At 41.4% G+C, this 13,130-nt stretch overlaps 1 protein-coding gene across 2 annotated transcripts in view; it reads right to left on the bottom strand.

Moving 5' to 3' along the window:
• LOC127039088 (calcipressin-3-like) overlaps window positions 1-4,539 on the bottom strand; it is a 77,093-nt gene extending 72,554 nt beyond the window's left edge. The window contains exon 1 of one of the 2 annotated variants that reach the window (XR_007770872.1): window positions 4,355-4,534. The gene's annotated coding sequence lies outside the window, so the exon portion shown is untranslated. Of the gene's footprint in view, window positions 1-4,354 lie in introns of both variants that reach the window. The other variant, XM_050932249.1, reaches the window with a different exon arrangement.
• Window positions 4,540-13,130: the final 8,591 nt, after the last annotated feature.

The following is a 13,130-nucleotide window of genomic DNA, read 5'->3' as shown; positions in this document are numbered from 1 at the left end:
TCCTGAACTGGAGAGAAGATGAAGTGAATGAAAAATCTCCTTGAATCAAAATCACCACCCTCACATACTTTAAATCTTTGTATTTTTTAGTCTTTACTTTAAGAGTCAGGAGCTGGTGTCAGAGTTTAATCATCAAGCAACTCTACATTCTAACAAAGTCAGTGAAGAAAAAGCAACTGGTATGACTGGTAAATAGTAGGCATTTAAAATCAAATATAAAATAATCAATATGTCATTCCTAGCAGTCAAGCGGGAAAAAAAAAAAATCAACGTACGGAAGTTGAAGGACATGCATTCCAAAAGACACATTTAAACCAGATTGGGGAGTAAAGGGGAGGGGGGAGAACCATCTACTCATGATTAGGCTGAATTCCAAAATTCCAACACAGACAAGTTTTAAAATCCTACAAGCTGGGTTTTATAACCAGAAATAACATTTACTCCTTCACAACACTGTCATCAGATGCTGCAATAATCAGCTGTGACATTAACACACAATGAGGAAGTGTACTGTAACTAGGATACACAACAAATTGTTTAAAAAACAATCTACACTATGTAAACAATGCATGTACATAGTAAAGCAACAAAGTATAATCTAAATACAGATAGAATGTTAGGGTGAAGTACAAAACAACACACAGTAAAGTGGCTGAAGTACAGCATGAAGTGATTCAGCTAATATGATGCAGATGGAAGTAAAACGTAGTAGCTGAAAGAGGCTAAATGTCACAGTGACCTTGCACTGTACCTAAACTGGTCTAGTGAAGTTTAACAATATCATATAATAAGTATCTTAACATGGACACAAGGACTCATTTGTAAGTGTTTTCACGTAAGACCGTCATTTAGCACTGAACAACTTAAACATGGATTAGTTCATCCTCACTCTGAGGTGAGGCAGACAATCATCATCCCTCTTCTGCAGATGGAAATAAAACAAACACATGCAGAAGTTAAAATCAGTTGCCCAAGACCAGCACAGCTCAGAATCAGAGCTGAGATTAGAGCCTTGGAGTTCCTGGTTTGTAGATGTGCGCTCAGCCCACTACATAATGATCACATTTCCCCATTTACAGCATAAACACTCTTAACGTGAGGAAAATGCTGACTTTTGCTGAACAGCAATTTAAGAAGTTATTAAATATATTAATGCTATATAGATATACATTATTACTGCAGAAAAGGGAAGCTTGTTGACTAAAGCACAGTGGGGAGACTCCCGGCTTCTCTTTCCAGCTCTGCCTCTTGCTGAATTGAGGTGATGCCTTGTTACTCAACTTCCGTTACCTGTTTCCACAGCTATAAAATAGAAGATTGCCACTTACCCACTGTCTTGAAGTACTCTAAGAGCCTTGATTACAGGTACCAAAAAAGGCCGTGATCCTCTAAAGACAGGCACTCAACTTTACACACGGTGAATAGCTCCACCGTCTTCAAGTGCAGCATTGTTATAAATGAACCTCAACGTTGTGAATAGTTCGGTTGCAGCAACAAAAATATTATACACCATTTTCTGGTTTGTGAAGTGAAAGTTTGGCACCGTACTAAGTCATTCTGGGATGATGGTGGTAGCTTACAAATTCTAGTACCATGATGCGGATAACTAGTTTCCCTAAAACTGACAAAAAATGAATCAGGTATAAAATGATGCATCTGGTAAGTTCGGGTATAAAAGAGGACGCTTGAGTAGTTGTAAGCAGCAGAGGAGACAGCAGTTGTTCCCTTCAGCTACTGCAAACAAGGTCTGTGTAAATGAGGGTTTTCTACATTAGTGCCCATTGTAGCCAAAAACTGAGTTTTAACAAATCTTTTCTGCTCATTTCATCTGGCCACAAAGAAAACTCCTAGTAGCAGAGATCAGCAGTTCTGCATTATTTGCACTACTATAACCTTCTTTGCAGGTGTAAAAAATAATCAGAAAGGAAACTGTCAAGTAGCTTAGATCCATAGCTTGAACTACTTTTGTTTTAAAAAAATAAGAATGCATCCCCTAATTTTAGTTATTAAATAACAAACCTATACCTCTTAATTTTTATAGGATATTTATTTTTTGCAGATTTGCCAAAAATATCAGTACCCGAACACCACAGCTGGCATTGCAGCAACCACTAAACTCTATGGAAGGCTAATCACAAAGCCATTCAATGCTCCACTAAAATTAGAGTGGGATACCCAAATAAACTAACTGATGTACATATGGTATTTAAGAATTAATTATTACAAGCAGGGTAGAGGGAAGTCTACCTTTTAAAAGACTATACACAAATATTTTACAGCATCTTTTTAAGAGACTATGTGTTATGTCCGTGCTCAACTCCTAACAAAATGAAGCCAGGGCCAGAGAGCTCTGGCTCTCTGTTCCAGAAGGAAAGATGGTAGTTCTGGAAGGAAGAGATGGTGGCTTGGTAACCTGAACAGGGAGCTGGGTCAGAAATACTTCTATTTTTCTCTGTTGTTGCTTTTTTCCTGTCCTTCCATCCCTCAATATTAACCCAGAAAATGAGAGAAATGCACAGTATTCAATACAGTTTGTGTGTAGTTGGCATCCCAAACCCTATCTTCCTTTAGCTAATGTATGTTGTTTGAATTCTCTCTCGTGTTTTTAGATGCTTAAGTGATTTCATACACTAGGACTACATCGATCCTGTGAACCAAACCAGGAGCCTTAGCCACTCAATTGATCTTGACCCCTTATTAATTCCTTTATTCCAGTGAGAAGTCATATGATTTGGTTAGCACACTTAGATACCAAGGTAATAAGCACTTTTAGAAATACTGACAAAGTGTTTTTTAAAAAAACTTTATACAGCCTTGTGAACAATGAGGATTTTTGGAAATTCTCCCCTATTGCTCAAGCAATAGAGAGAAATAACAGGTGGTGACCATGTACCACCAGTGTTTTTAATATTTTTTCTAGACCTGCTCTGAGCACTGTTAGAGGACAGAATGGACAGAACACCAGCAATCGGTGATTTATATTAGCATCTCCTGTCTCCTACCATTACTAGTGCAATAGTCAGAAAATTTCCAGAAGTCTTTAATATTGACAAGGCTAAAACATTCATGGCACTTTACAGACAGAAATATCTGCTCCCAAAGTGTATAGTCTAAGACCAATCTTGCCAACACAAACACATGTGTAACTTTACCTACGTGAGTAATCTCATTTAAGTCAATGTGTTTGCAAGATCAGCACCGAAGTCTAGAAATAACATGTTCTGTTATAACAAACAAGAGGAAATGAAGGAATTAAGAATCAACTAAATGGTTAAGTAGGTTGTTTTGGTTCTCAGACCACAAGAGCATTTAAGACCCTTTCAAAACATACAAACACAGGAAGAAGCCAAACAATACACCTTAGAAAACAGCACACTGAACACGTGATGCCTAACCACGCCATGACTGTTGATAATAGGTTGTATTATATCACAGTGTAGTGAACTAGAGATAAATAAATGTAACCTTAAAACAAAATGCCTATTTTTATGTCTCATATCATCAATTATAGCTGCAAATATTACTAAGTTCCGGATCTCATGAAGTGCAGTGCAGAAATTGCTTTGAATATGTTGCTTTGGAGCAAGAGCTTCTACACAAAAATAAATGTTGATTATTTTAGTAGTCACCATACAGGTGATTTTGTAATTGTTTAAGTTCTCTACACGCACAACTGAATATTAGAGCTCAAGTATTCCGTTTGCACCGCAGACATCAGAGCAATCGGTGCCACAGGTAGGATGCAAACAGGCAGGCCATTCCCATTTGAAGGAGAGAAGCTTTGTGGAGTTAAATCCACCACCTGCCTCCAGAAGAGATCTGCAAGCTTCAGAAGTTGCAGCAGAAAGCACAGCAAGTGCTGAGGAGGGAGAGGGAGAGAGATGGGGTGGTGGGGGTGGTCTCCAAACTTTGGGCAACTCCTGCTCCTGGGCAGTACCTCGCCCATCCCCACCCACTTAACCCCCACAGCTCCAGCTCTCCTCGGGGCCAGGCAAACGGGGGAGCTGAGTGGGAGCGGGCAGCCTAGGAAGCTCTCCCCGCCCATGGAGCCATTCCCCCTTCACACCCTGGACCTGCTGCCCGCAGCAGCACCGAGGGATGTGTCCGGGGGGGGGGGGTGACACTCAGATGGGCAAACAGCCCGTCCCCGCCCTTTAAACGCAGCGGAGACCACCCCCCCTTACACGGGGCGGCTGCGAAACCCACCGCCGCCCCAGGGCGGCTAACTGCCCGCGCGCGCGGGGAAGCGCCCACGGAGAGGCACGAGGCGGCTCCCCGGGGGGGCAGTTGTGAGGAGAGGGGGGATGGGGGAGAACATGGGGGGTGCGGGTCGGTCTCCGCGCTGAGGACTCACCGTCCCCGCCTGGGGTTCCCGTCGGAGCCGCGCAGGGCCCGGAGCCCTCTCGGAGGAGGGCGGGGGGGAAGCTGGCAGCGATGGCAGCAGCTGAGGGAGCGTCCCCCCCGTCCGGGCGCGCGCACCGTGGTTCTCCCCGGGGACGCGCGAGCGGGCGCGCTCCCGTCCCCGCATCACCAAAGCGGGAGGGAGGGAGGGAGTGTGACCCGGATGGAAAGGAGCGAGCGGGGGGAGGGGAGGCGATTCCTGCGCATGCGCCGGCTCTTGCCTGTCCGCCGTCGCCAGATATTGGCCTGACTGTGAGGAGCCGCTCCCGTGGGACGTGGGATGAGACGTAGCCCCGCCCCCACCCGCTTGGGGGGCAGTGTGGGGGAGGGGCTGCGTTGAGGGCACATTTCCAGGGGGGCAGTGAGGGGGGGGCTGCGTTGAGGGCACATTTCCGGGGGGGGCAGTGAGGGGGAGGGGCTGCGTTGAGAGGGGCATTTCCTGGGGGGGGCAGTGGGGGGGGGCTGCGTTGAGCGGGGCATTTCCCTGGGGGGGTAAGGTGGTGAGGTCTGGGTTAAAGGGGGCATTGTCTTGGGGCGTAATATGGGGGAGGGGGCTGGGTTAAGGGGGGCATTTCCCAGGGGGGGTAAGGTGGTGAGGTCTGGGTTAAAGGGGACATTGTCTTGGGGCGTAATATGGGGGAGGGGGCTGGGTTAAGGGGGACATTTCCCGGGGGGGGTAAGGTGGTGAGGTCTGGGTTAAAGGGGACATTGTCTTGGAGTGTAATATGGGGGAGGGGCTGGGCTATAGGGGACATTGTCTTGGGGCGTAATATGGGGGAGGGGGCTGGGTTAAGGGGGGCATTTCCCAGGGGGGGTAAGGTGGTGAGGTCTGGGTTAAAGGGGACATTGTCTTGGGGCGTAATATGGGGGAGGGGGCTGGGTTAAGGGGGACATTTCCCAGGGGGGGTAAGGTGGTGAGGTCTGGGTTAAAGGGGACATTGTCTTGGAGTGTAATATGGGGGAGGGGCTGGGCTATAGGGGACATTGTCTTGGGGCGTAATATGGGGGAGGGGCTGGGCTAAAGGGGCCTTGGGGAGTAATGGGGGAAGGGACTGGGGAGCTGGACACCTTAGGGGAGGGCAGAGCCCTGGCTGGAGCGATGGATGAAGCTGGGACAAGCTGAAGCTACAGCAGCCCCATCCCTCGCCGAAGGGCTGTGGGGGTCCCCGGGTTGAGCCTGGCTCAGTGCTAAACACTGTTATCACTAAAGATGGGGTATCCGGAGCTAGCAAACCCTTAAAAATAATTTAATGTACTCACCGCAGTGTTGTTGCAGTCTTTGGGACTCTACCACAGTGTGTATACAGACACAGGAAGATTTCTAGGCCCCTGTCATATTCTGTGTATGTGTAAACACCCCCCTCCCATATTGTGTGTTCATATACACACACAGGTTTCTCTTTCCCTCTAACCTGCTAATCCATTCTGACTTCTTCCCAGTTTCGTTATTTATTTTTATTACAATACCGTCTAGAGGTCTCCACTAAAAACGTCGCCATTGCCCAAGGTGCTGTACACACATCGTGAGAGTCAGTCCCTGCCCCTAGGAACTTAAAATTTATATTAGGACTGTCGATTAATTGCAGTTAACCAAAAAAAAAGAATTGTGATTTAAAACACTGAGATTAATCTGAGTTTTAGTAACACTGTTAAACAATAGAATACCAATTGCAATGTATTGAACATTTTGATGTATTTCTATATTTTCATATATATAGTAACCTGTGTTGTAATTGAAATAAGTGTATATTATTTTTGTTACAAATATTTGCACTGTAAAAACGATATAGTATTTTTCAATTCACCTCATACAAGTACTGTAGTGCAATCTTTGTCATGCAAGTGAAATTTACAAATGTAGATTTTTTTTGTTACATAAGTGCACTCAAAAAGAAAACAGTGTAAAACTTCAGAGCCTACAAGTCCACTCAGTCCTACTTCTTGTGCAGCCAATCACTAAGACAAACAAGTTTGTTTACATTTACAGGAGATAATGCTGCCCTCTTCTTACTTACAGCGCCACCAGAAAGTGAGAACAGGCATTTGCATGGCACTTTTGTAGACGGCATAGCATGGTATTTATGTACCAGATATACTAAACATTCCTATGCCACTTCATGCTTCAGCCACCATTCCAGAGGATACACTTCCATGATGACAACGCTCGTTAAAAAAATGTTTTAATTAAATGTGAGACTGAGCTCCTTCAGGAAGAATTGTATGTCCCCTGCTCTTTTACCTGCATTCTGCCATATATTTCATGTTGTAGCAGTCTCAGATGATGATCCAGCATATGTTCATTTTAAGAACACTTTCGTGGCAGATTTCACAAAAAACACAAAGAAGGTACCAATGTGTGATTTTTAAAGATATCTTCTGCACTTGACCCAAGTTTTAAGAATCTGAAGTGCTTTCCAAAATCTGAGAGGGATGAGGTATAGAGCATGCTTTCAGAAGTCTTAAAAGAGCAACACCCCAATGTGGAAACTACAGAATCCAAACCACCGAAAAAGATCAACCTTCTGCTGGTGGCATCTGACTCAGATAATGAAAATGAACTTGCGTCAGTCTGCACTGCTTTGGATTGTTACTGAGCAGAACCCATCATCAGTATGGACACATATCCCCTGGAATGGTGGCTGAAGCACTAAGGGACGTATGACTCTTTAGTGCATCTGGCACATAAATATCTTGTGACACTGGCTACAACACTGCCATGTGAATGCCTGTTCTCACTTTCAGGTGACACTGGAAATAAGACGCAGGCAGCGTTATCGTCTGCAAATGTAAAGAAACTTGTTTATCTGAGTAATTGGCTGAACAAGAAGTAGGACTGAGTGGACTTGCAGGCTCTAAAATTTTAGTTTTATTTTTGAATGTAGTTTTTTTTTTTTTTACATAATTCTACATTTGCAAGTTCAACATTCATGATAAAGAGATTTCACTACAGTACTTGTATTAGGTGAATTGACAAATACTATTTCTTTTGGGTTTTTACAGTGCAAATACTTGTAATCAAAAATAAATATAAAGTGAGCACTGCACACTTTGTATTGTGTTTTAATTGAAATCAATATTTGAAAATGTAGAAAAATCAAAAAAAATTAAATAAATGGTACTCTATTATTAACAGTGCAATTCATCATGCAATTAATCATGATTAATTTATTTAATCACTTGACAGCCCTAATTTATATATCAGAAGTTTCCTTCTTCCATTACATTCTCTTTGAAATTACAATTCAAATCTCAAGAAGCAGAGTCTACTACAAAAGTTTTCAGAATTTCTAAAAAGTAGTGTTATGTTAAAACAAAACCATATTTTCCTCTGTTGCATGTGTAACAGCTAACCTACATTTTAGCTGGAAATGGACAACTGTAAAAGAATTATATGAAATGGGGTTCCACAATGTTTATATGACATGTTGTTAGCATTTTATTAATTATGATGTTCATCAATACTAACACAGCTAAAAGTTCACAATAAAATTTTCATTTTGTCCCCTCACATTTTTAGGTAGGGTTTGGGAACAAATGGCAGAATAAAAGAGGGACCTGCAGGAATTCATATTCCTTCTATCACAAAGTAAAAACAATTAATCCGGTGATGAGATTCATTGCCTAACCCCCTGGCTGCCCAAACTTTGTGATATATTTGCATATGGTTACCTAACTTTATATCCAAACCAAGTGCATACAAACATTTGCCTGTACTTTTGTCTTCCATGAGAGGCAAATAAAAATTGCTGTTTGATTTCACCAATGCTAAAAACCTTTTGTTGATCATTTTTGTTCTCACTCTGCAGCTATGGGGAGAATTTCCATAGCAGGCCAGAATTTCAATTTCAAGTGCTGTACTTACCTTGATTTAAATGCTTTCTTCTAAAGTTTACCTATGGCCAAGGAAGGGCAGAAACGAAACTTAGTCTGATCTCCCTCACTAGCTTTCTCATTTACATGTGTTCAAAGAAAGGCTCCCCTGTGATGGGAGGAAGGATAAGCAAAGCATTCTCAGAAAGGCAATTTCACTTCTGTAGGCAAGGAATTCTGCCATTTAAATGCTGCAGCAACAGAGGCAGTATGTAGTTATCCTTTATTATCATAGCCTTTATGGCGGTGATCAAATGCAGTATCAATTTAGTATGTAATACTTCCTCTCTTAGGGCCAATAATATATTCTGTCCTTATACAGGGACTGTAATGCATCCAATAGTTCTTTTCTATCTCTATCAATTGATTCTGCAGGGGCATATTTATATAGTTCATTTGATCCTAAAACACAAGTTGATTGCAATCTCTATAATACAAATAATTTCACCTAATGATGAAATGCAGCCACTTCAGAATGCAATATAGTAACAGTTTAACAATGTACTACAGCAAAATTCTGCTGAACAATGGAAGATTCTCTTTCCAGTTGAAACTGTGTGGGAAATGTCACCAGTGCCCCTTTACTATATGTTTTAATATTTTCACTTTCATAGTTTATAAATATAGTATGTAGCGACTCCTGCCAAAACCCTTTTCAACACCAGGACATATGGCTTCCAGTGCTTTTTCCACTGGTATATGAGTCCCCAGTGTATGCATTTAATTGAGTATTCTCAGGGTTATCTACTTATCCCTCTGGAATATCGACCCCATATGGTCAGGATCAATAGGTTGGCAAGCATTCAGTTAAGACGTATTCTAAATTTATCATCTCTATTTCATAAAGGCAGTGATAGGAAGTGCTGATACATTTTCAAATCCAACTTGAAAGCAAAGCCATGATATTCCACAAAGACGGGATCTCCAATCATCACAGCAGGGTAATGGATGAAGTATCACCTCAGAGAGAAGAGTGCCACTTCCTTAATCCCAGTATTGCCAATCCCAAACACGCAAAAAATCATGACCGAGACCCTCAAAATCATGAGCTTTAAAAAAATAAAGGGTCAAGAACCAGAAATTAAATAGAACTCTACAGTACACCTGAGTCACATTTTCAAGCTTTTCTCCAAAATCACAAGGGCTAGATTTAAAAAAAATAATAATTTAAACTAACTTTCTTATGTAATTACATGAATCCAGGAGATGAGGCTTTCCAGCTAAATAATTCCAACCAACACCAAATATTGTGATACTTGGGAACACTGCAGTTCCCAACCCAGTCTCAGTGCCATGGATTTTTTGCCCTATAAGTCACACATCCAAAAGTAGACTTTTTCCCCTTTGAATGTATGTATCAGTCATTGCTTAGAATGCTCCACTGTCATGATGTCTCTCTTAATATGAACAGAATACAATCAATCATAAGTGTTATCTTATTGGTCAAGAAAGAGTTCCATATATTTTACTAGAACCTTTTATTAAGTCTCATTTTTGAAGAGCTTACCTAAAGGACAATTAAATAAACATGCAACATTGCTTATGAAAAATTAAGTTATTATAGTTCATAATGTAAAGCTCTTTATTTACATGTTTTAATGTGAACAAAACTTCACAGGCAAATCAATTTGTATATCTGCCAACATCAGGCCTGTATTCCACAGTATAAAGTTACAAGTGAGAGAGACATTTAGAATATATTTAAGCGCATGGTACATTGAAAAGCCACACCATTTCCATTGCGGAGACAATAAGCGTCTCTCTCACATTCTATAAAGCAGTTTTTAATTCTAAGAGTAAAGGGAGGAGTTAAGGGATGATTACAGGAGCAGTATTCCCACACACCACCATTTTAGTAAGAGAGGGAGCAGTCCACTGGTTTCTGTGCACACTTTAAGTGCTTGATTCTGAGAAGCTGTGCATCAATGGGTATAGTCTATGGGTTTCGAAAGTGCTCTCTACATCTCAGGGCCAAGCCCTGAATAAACTGAAGCTCCGACAAAAATATACTGCTTAAACTATTCTAGAATAAATAGACTATTTTAGACGTTGCAAGGAGGATGGGATGTGTGGAAGGTGAAAGTGAGGTGGAGATGTACTCCTTTTAAATTCTAATGGTCAGTTTAGCTGTAAATATTTGCTGCAACCGGAATTATAATCCGTGGCATCTGAGCCCTAAGAGTATTTTGTAAAGAAAGTAAAATTGAGATTAAAATCAATCTACAAGACCTGCCCTTGTAAGCATGCTCTAAGCTGCTAAGTGGGTGGGGGAAGTTTGGTTTGATATCTAATTGTGCCCTGTAACTGCTGGGGCTGGAAGACTGCTTAAACGGAGGGCAGGGTTTCTGCAGAGATGCACGTGGCTTCTGAGGGAGTGCCATGCACTTCTACTTGGTTAACAGGGATGGTGGCTGCAAGACAGAATTGAGGAATATTGCAGGGGAGGTGATTTATGGAGCCATTTTGAATATCAAGCATTGAACACATGCAGCAAGTACTCCTGAAGTACAATCTATTGGCCATGTCATGAGTTGCTGTAGGACCAACATAATAAAAACAAAAATTACACTGGTGAAGGTGCTGCTCCTATGTTAGTATGTTTGGTCACAAATCTGCATACTGAGGTCACCCAATGCTGCCTTAACATGGCAAAGTGGAGCAGCCCAAGCGATTATTTTTATATAGATCACACACACACACACACACACACACACCCTTCGCTAGAGCCATTTGTTAGAAAGTTTTAAAAGCGAGTTTTATTGAAAGCAAATGCTATGAACATCTAAAAATGGCCCATTAACTCTTGAAATGAGGCTGAACTGCTTAAATCTTTAGGGCAAGAGACTGTGTGGACTCTTTATACCCAGGAAAAGGGTCAGAGCTATGTAAAAATCTAAAAGCCCCCAGGACCTGGCCAGGGATGGATTTCCCCAATGCAGGATCTGCAGAAGACAGCCACATGCTGTGCCAAGAGTCAGGGGCAGGAGGGTGTGTCAGGGGCTTGGGTGCAGCACTGTGGAGATCTGTAGAAGGCTATCTATTATTTTTATGCCTGGGGACAGTACAAATGGTGACAAAGTCTTGGGCTTAGAGTTCTGCGCTGTGTCTCTTAGAGCCCCAGTAGAGAATCTCTTTCAGGATATCAGTGATAATTACAACCATGTACTAAAGAGCCTAAATATTTACTCTCCAGGAATTTTGCATATTGCTCAGCTGCAATTTTTTATTTCTTTTTAAATACCACCAAGAAGCACCTATGAAAACTATATCTGAGTAACACAAAGGGCTGTATGTAGCCTATGGCAGGATCAGTAACCCAAACAAACATTGAAGTCTACTGGTGGCTAAGTTACATTATTATAGTAGGATCAAACCCATTAAATCAGACACTAGTTTATGTCATTTACTGCAGAGGGCTCCAGGATAGAGTGAGTTTTAGAATGTTAAAACATTGAATTTGCATGCATTTGTGGTTTAGTGCTGATCTGTACTGAAGTAATATGTTTCTGTGGTTTAATAGCCACAATGTCAAAACGCCTACTGCCTCAGTGATTAAAAGGGAAGAGATATGAGAAGCGAGCATTCTTGCCTCCCCCCCCACACCTTCCCTTTTACCATTCTCCTTTGTATTTTTAAATGAGCAAAAGCCCAACATACATTCACAAATAGTTGACTACTGGGGATTGAAAGCCAATGTTATTAAATCAATGTCATGGGGAAATCCAGTAAGTTTAATGTTCTGGCAATACTAGTCCATTAACTTAAGCACAATGGGCAAAAAAACCCCAAAACAGATGTTTCTCTAGGTTTCATAAGCTCAAATGTACAGCATGCCAATGATAAGCTCTGAATTGTCAGATGTGCCAAGCTAGTGAAGTAGCTCTGTGTAAAGTAAAAATATAGACAGTGGCTATCCACCCTTTAGGAGGTCTTTTATACAAATTTTTTCGAGCCGCTCAAAAAGTACCAAAGCAGTGGCAAGTATTTGCAGGTGTAAGTAGTATTTATAGCCAACAAAGCAAACGTATGCAGAGGGACCAATTCTGTTCCCATTTCCGATATATTTCACCCAAATCAATGGAATTCTTGTAGATTTTTTGCTAGTGAGAGCAGAATCTGGCCCACTGTATATAAATACACAAACCCGCTTTTGCAAATCCTAGGTCCTCTCAGCCCAGTTTGTGTAGGAGTAACCTTGTGCAGTGCACAGAAAGCAATTGCTATTCACTTCAAAGCAGCTTCTGCTTGTTTGTTCAGCCACACTGAGTGGACTTAAAATTCCATTCTTTAGCAAGACAGATATATTTAGAAAGGGGACCAAACAAAAAAAAAATTGAAGTGCAACTGCCTGAAAAGCAGATGTAATTTACATACAGCTGTAAGCATTATACTCTTAAAAACAAATATTTTGACCATGTCCCTTTAATCTGACAGAATTTCTCCCTACCTACTTCTAAACACCCTTTAGAAGATAGAAAGTTAAATATATTTTTCCCTTTATCATGAATGAATGCACACTGCTGTATTATTGTTATCCTGCTCACAAGTGGTGACCCATGCAGGTTCATTTATTCTTGTTGGGTAGCTCATAAGTAATGGGCTGCTGCCTTTTTACTTTTGAAGAAAACAAAACCTCACAACACGGAGGCTGAGGTTTTTTAATCTGCCAAAGGGATTTGGACACCATTGAGATCCAAATCTTTAAGGCAGCTTTGAAAAATCTCAGTCTGAATCTTTTGTTCAGGAAACAAAATTGAATTTAGACCTTACAAAGAAATACAAGAACTCGAAGAAGTTGGTAAATCTGAAGTCTGAACAACTACAATGCCATTTTAATTTCTTGCACTTCACTGTGTCAA

The sequence above is a fragment of the Gopherus flavomarginatus genome, chromosome 22 (assembly GCF_025201925.1).
Source record: "Gopherus flavomarginatus isolate rGopFla2 chromosome 22, rGopFla2.mat.asm, whole genome shotgun sequence".
Lineage (NCBI taxonomy): Eukaryota > Metazoa > Chordata > Testudines > Testudinidae > Gopherus > Gopherus flavomarginatus.
This window is presented reverse-complemented; position numbering and strand designations above follow the sequence as displayed.